This window comes from Rutidosis leptorrhynchoides, chromosome 7 (genome assembly GCF_046630445.1).
Source record: "Rutidosis leptorrhynchoides isolate AG116_Rl617_1_P2 chromosome 7, CSIRO_AGI_Rlap_v1, whole genome shotgun sequence".
NCBI lineage: Eukaryota > Viridiplantae > Streptophyta > Magnoliopsida > Asterales > Asteraceae > Rutidosis > Rutidosis leptorrhynchoides.
The window spans coordinates 80569044-80576221 of NC_092339.1; positions in this window are offsets into that span (position 1 = coordinate 80569044).

Here is a 7178-nt window from a genome sequence, read left to right on the forward strand (position 1 = left end):
GTGTTTTATTAAAAAAAGTATAAAAATTTCTTACAACTTGGATCTAAATAATGACTAGAAATAGATACGAATCTAGTGATGTCGAAATTCAATTTAATCATTTATTATATAAAGTATTTATATATCCTTCATAAGTTATTAGTTTCAATTATTAACTTTATTATTAATAATTTTCAAAATTTTCTAGTGATAAATAACACATATCAAAAATAGTATGTTCCTTAATATACAAAAAAAAATATTTTGGCGTGGAAAAATCATTAAATTTAATAAATGATTGTTAAGTATTTAACGAAAAAAGTCGGGTTATTACAAGTGTCGAGAGTGTATTTGGAAATTAGTCAAATTGGGTTTTAAAGGCCAAAACTGAAGTTTCAGCATGGTGCGCCGCACCCGAAAGGGATGCGTCGCACCATAAAGTGAATTTTGCTACTGACTTTTAGTTGTCAAAAATCAGTGTTAAGGTGCGCCACAATGGGCACCTGGTGTGCCGCACCTGCATTATGATACACCGCACCTTATGTTGTGTTTTACAAAAAAGAACAAAAACCCAAAAATGGTCATGCTTCGTGTTGTTATTATGCGAGTAGGTGGTAGAGGAGTATTGGTATTAGATGACACATAAGACGTATTCGATATAATAGAGGTAGACGAGTTGGAGTTTGAAACAGTAGAAGTGGAATTAGGAATACATTGTATGAAATGATCCATTATTAATTCAATTGAAATCATCCATTTTTAATTCATTTGGACTCCAATTTCTTTAACACATTTCATTCTTTTCAAAAAAAATAAAAATTAAGTTTAACGGAACTTACAACTTTATAATTGGAACTATTTACGATAAGAAGATTAGAGTAGGGCTATGTTTGACAAAACTAGTTGGTAGCTAGCTGCTAATAGTTGGTAGTTGTTAACTAATAGCTCGTAGCTGGTAGCTAAGACCTTCTTTAACCGAGCATGCTCGGTGGTGTGCTGCACCAACACGCCGGCGTACACGCCGTAGCGCGGCGTGTTGGGTGGAATAAGGGGCCGCGTGCTCCAAGTTAACACGGGAAAATCTTAGGCGTGTTTGGGTAATAATTCATGCAAATGGATATAATTCATACACGTATTCTATTTGCAACAGATATAATTCATGCAACGGTTTCTTCTTCTTCTATATATATACACAGATACACACATACAGATACACACAAACATATTCACACAACACAAACATATACACTTCTATATTTTATCAAAACATAATGTCTTCCACCAAACTTTCTCTTGACGTTCACTACGGGGGCCTAGCTGAGTACGACTGGAAATCGTACGTAGACGGGGAAAAAAAATCATTTGAAGATGTTGACGTTTCCGATATTGAAGATTGGACGAAGCTGTCCAAGTTTCTCCAAAAAGAAACACCATACGTATTTACGCAAATTGTGTATTTCGATGAAGAGTATCAATCGTTGATGTTTTTGTTTACGGATGAGCAATGGGATGAGCAAAAAGAGCGAGCCAGGACACGACCATGTCGAATTGTCTTGTATCTTGTAAACATGGGCGTTACTCCGGTTAATCGGGAGCCCTCTGATTCGAGTAGCCTTGAAGAAGGTTACGTGAGTCAGAATTCTATTTATTAGTTTATGACTTTTCTTTTTAGTATCGTGTATCGTATCGTCTTTATTATGTAATCGTATCGTTTTTATTTAATTTTAATCGCATCATTTTTAATTTAATCGTATTTGTTTTCTTTTTAATTAATAAAATAATAGTATAAAGTAATTAATAAATCAATAAAATTGAAAGAAAAATGAAAAAGAAATAAAAAATACCCCTAACACGCCACTCAGCATGCCACCCATTACCCAGCAACATGGCAGCACGCTCATCAAGCACCCCACCCCACCCAGCAACACGCCCATCATCCCCTTCAGGGATAAAGATGGTCTAATAGGTGGTAACTAGTAGCTTTTTAGATTTATTTAACTGTTTCACAGAGTAGATGTTAAAAAAGAGTAAACGGACAAAAAGCTAGATTTTTTTTTCTTAAACACCAGTTCTAATAGTTTTTAGCTTCTCATCTGTCTAAAATTTTAAGCTCTTTAAATCGAACGAAAGTTGTGACGACCCGGAAATTTCCGATCAAATTTAAACTTAACCTTTATATGTTTCCGACACGATAAGCAGAATTTGTAATGTTGAATCTCAAAAAGTTTGGAACTACATTCATGTAATCAATTACCCTTTGACCGTGTTGGACGATTCACGAACAATTATGAGTATATAGATATGTATATATAATATATAATATTAACTGAAAACATTAACAAAGTATTAGATATATGATACTTTACATGAACGTATTTGTTTCGATATATTTATCGACAGAATTAAGAGATAATATCAAATGATTGAATTATCAGATACATTATGATATGATTACGGGCCTATGTTATGAGGTCCACTGTGATTTAAGAAATCTATTCTTTTTGACAACATTCGGAAAATGGTAAAGTGATTTATAAGTAAGAACAAATGTGTCAATTTGTAGCGACCCGACCAAATCATCATTGACGGCGCCGTCTACTTAGGTCCCGTTACGTGGTCATAAGTCTTTAAAACAACGTTTGACCAAAAGATATGTCGCATTCATTTCAAATGTAAAGGTTGTTCAAGTTTACAAGAATAGTTCCACCACAAGTTACGATACGAAGTTTTAAGTACAAATGAAACTTATGCGACACAATTTAAAAGTATTCAAAAGACGCTCCATCTATGCATGTATACTCGACATCCAATGCAAGTATCAAAATAATGAGCGGAAGCATGTATCATGTATCGTTCAAGGACCTGAGAAAAACATAGAAATCTGTCAACGAAAACGTTGGTGAAATCATAGGTTTAAGTAAGTAAGTACAAGTGAACCACAAGATTTGCATCAATGAAGTAATAGTAATACATTCCAAAAGTTTGTTTCACGAGCACCCAATTATCAATACTTAACATTTCCTTCCATTGAACCCCATCACTTAGTGCTAGAACATACACTGTTTCTCGAAAATATATTTCATTCGTAAACGGTAGCGAACCGTTTGAATGAGGGTTTGTCAAACCCATATGGATCCATACAACATAAGTTCTCGCTTACACCCGGCAAGTGTAACTAATGATAATTGAATTGAGGATTTTGTTCTAAACTCGTATGTAGAATGTTTGTTTTCCTGTACTTGTGTTCACTTAGTTCAAAAGAATCGTTTATGTTTTCTCATCCCAAATATAAGTTCAAAAAGAGTAAAAGTGGGACTATGATCTCACCTTGAGTGCACGTACGAAAATTACTTCACAAAATAGCGTGTGTGAAGGATAGTGCTAGTCTTGACCTAAACAAATAGGTCGTATCAATAATGGTAAACACGATAGGTCAAAGATGTTCAATTAGTCCTATGGCTCGTTACGACTCGATTATTTAGCATGTGAAATCAAATTGTCAAGTTTCATGCAGGATACAAGTATATAAACAAGTTAGGAAGGTTGCATAATCATTTGGTTAAGTTTGACAAAAAGTCAAACCTCGGTCGGTCAAAGTCAACGAAAAAGTCAACACGTTCGGGTCGTGTCCCGAACTATTTTTCTGAGGTTTTTAATCATGTATGAGCATGTTAGAACAAGTTACATGTGAATCGGAGGTGCGTAGCATAGCAAACATTATTCAAAAATTGACCAAGTTGGACAGACCCAAATGGCGCGCCGCGCGGGTATATGGCGCGCCGCGCGGGTACCTGTGCAGAGAATTCTGGCAGTTTTTAAGTTTTATGCACGAACCTAACTTCAAACAATCACCATTTTTGATCCGCAAACAATCAAGACAAGTATCTTATACCGTTGGGAAGGTAATTTGACGAGGAAAACAACTAAACACATTTCATCAATCAATCTACCTATTACAACAACCAAAACCGCATCTAATGCTTAACATTAACCGCATACAAGTTCATAAATGCAATTCAATGATTCGGGCAACCAATTTACATGAATGATATGCCGTTTCGAAGGTAATCAAGCATACAATCCAACTAAACACTTACCAATAATAATCCATGGCATTCAATGCATCAAAAGTCCATTTCAAGTTCATCAAACCCTAACCCAAATTCACCAAAATCAATAATCAAGTTCATGAAGTTTTCTAAGGCAACCTACACATCAAATTGAAGCTAGTGATGCTAGTAACACAATTAAAACATCAACTTTTAACATCTAACAACATATGATCATCCAAAACTCAAGAACAACACACCAAAATTCAAGTTCATGCTAGTTACACTAAAACAACGAGATCGAGCATATAAATCATATATTCATGTTAGACTTGAGCCATAGACACTAATTAACACTTTTATAAGTTAAAAACATCAAGAACACAAAATCTAGTGATTTTAGAAAGTTACCCAAATGAGATGAAGTTGGTACCAAAACGAAGAGGATGAAGAGAGGATCACGAATATGTAATTTATTTTGTTGTAAGCCTCCTAGATCGAATTTAGATGATGATTGAATGAATTTGGTTTTGGGTGTGTGTGTTCTTGCTAGAGAGAAAGAGAGAGAGATGGAGATGAAATGAATGGGTGAAAGGGGTTTGACCCTTTGACCTAGTCAAGGGTTTGATCCCTTGTCAAGTTTAGTCCCTCAACTTTCGTTCGGGTGCGGGAATTACCTAAACGAGATAATTTAAAACGCGTATCAACGGGAGATGTTATAAACATATAACGGACTTTATATTAGTATAACGGAAAAGTAAATGGAAAAAGGCGGGATGTTACATTACCTACTCCTTAAAAGAAATTTCGTCCCGAAATTTAGGTAGGCGTAGTAGTCGTTGTTTCTTCCTCGAGATCTTGCGTTTCCGAATTCACGAATAGATGAGGATACTTCCATTGCATTTGATCTTGTCTTTCCCAAGTAAACTCGGGTCCTCTTTTGGCATTCCAACGAACCTTGACAATCGGGATTCGGCTTTGTTTCAATGTCTTGACGGAGGTGTCCACAATTTCAACCGGTTCCTCCACAAAATGAAGTTTGTCATCAATAGTAAGTTCTTCGAGAGGGATGACGATATCGGGTTCGGCAAGACACTTTTTCAAGTTAGATACATGGAAGGTAGGATGAACGGAACTCAGTTGAGGCGGAAGATCTAAACGATAAGCAACGGTTCCAATACGCTCCAAGATTTCGAAAGGACCAATATACCGCGGATTTAGCTTCCCGCGTTTCCCAAAATGGATTACACCCTTCCAAGGTGCGACTTTTAACATTACTCGGTCACCGACTTGAAATTCAAGATCGTTGCGTCGTTTGTCGGTATAGCTCTTTTGACGACTTCGGGCCGTCCTAAGCCTATCTCGGATTTGAACGATTTTCTCGGTGGTTTCGTGAATGAGTTCGGGTCCGGTGATTTGCACGTCGCCTACCTCGGCCCAACAAAGAGGTGAACGACATTTGCGGCCATATAGCGCTTCAAAAGGTGCGGCTTTAATACTCGCGTGATAACTATTGTTGTAAGAGAACTCGGCGAGAGGTAAGTGCTTGTCCCAAGCTTTTCCGAAATCAACCACGCAAGCTCGTAACATGTCCTCTAAGGTTTGAATTGTACGTTCGCTTTGTCCATCGGTTTGAGGATGATATGCGGTGCTCATGTCTAAACGCGTTCCCAACACTTCTTGCAATGTACGCCAAAATCTAGAAACGAAACGGCCATCTCGGTCGGAGATAATCGATAATGGTACACCGTGTCGGGCTACGATCTCCTTAATGTAAAGTTGTGCAAGTTTCTCCATTTTGTCCGTTTCTTTCATGGCAAGGAAGTGTGCGGATTTGGTGAGACGGTCAACAATAACCCAAATGGTATCAAAACCGCCCGTCGTTTTTGGTAGCTTGGTGATAAAATCCATCGTTATCCTTTCCCACTTCCATTGCGGGATCTCGGGTTGTTGAAGTAGTCCGGACGGTCTTTGGTGTTCGGCTTTGACTTTGGAACATGTCAAACACTTGGAAACATACGTAGCTACGTCCCTTTTGATGTTCGGCCACCAATATAGTTGTTTAAGATCGTGGTACATCTTATTGGCACCGGGGTGAATCGAGTATCGTGACTTATGGGCTTCATCTAAAATAAGGCTTCGTAGATCCCCATAACTAGGCACCCAAATTCTTCCGGCGAAATATCGGAGTCCGGTTTCTTTAACTTCGAATCGAGAGGTGAGGACGTTCAAGTGTTCGAGAGAGATGTTTTCATCCTTGAGAGCCTCATCTTGGGATACCCGAATTTGGCTATTAAGGTTTGTGTGGATGGTGATGTTTAAGGCTCGGACACGAAGAGGCACCGCTCTTTCTTTTCGACTTAAGGCATCGGCTACTACATTTGCCTTCCCAGGATGGTAACGAAGCTCGCAATCGTAATCGTTTAAGGTTTCAATCCACCTTCGTTGTCTCATGTTTAGTTGCTTTTGATCGAAAATGTGTTGAAGGCTTTTGTGATCGGTGAAGATAGTACTCTTGGTTCCATAAAGATAGTGTCTCCACATTTTAAGTGCAAAGAAAACGGCTCCGAGTTCGAGATCATGTGTCGTATAGTTTCGTTCATGAATTTTGAGTTGTCGAGAAGCATAAGCAATGACTTTCATTCGTTGCATCAATACACACCCAAAACCATGTTTTGAGGCATCGCAATATACGACAAAGTCATCATTGCCTTCGGGAAGTGACAAGATAGGAGCGGTGGTTAGCTTCGTTTTCAAGATTTGGAATGCGGATTCATGTTCGGTCGCCCAAATGAATTTCTTTCCCTTGTGAGTCAATGCGGTTAGAGGACGTGCAACCAAAGAGAAATTTTCGATGAATCTACGATAGTACCCGGCGAGACCCAAAAATTGACGAATGTGAGTAGGAGTAGTAGGAGTCTCCCATTTGCTAATGGCTTCGATTTTCGTGGGATCGACTTTAATACCTTGATCACTTACAACATGACCAAGAAATTGAACTTCCTTTAACCAAAATTCACACTTGGAGAATTTGGCATAGAGTTATTCTTGTCTTAAAAGTTCAAGCACAAGTCGGAGGTGTTCCTCGTGTTCTTCTTCGCTTTTTGAATAGACTAAAATATCATCGATGAACACGATAACGAATTTGTC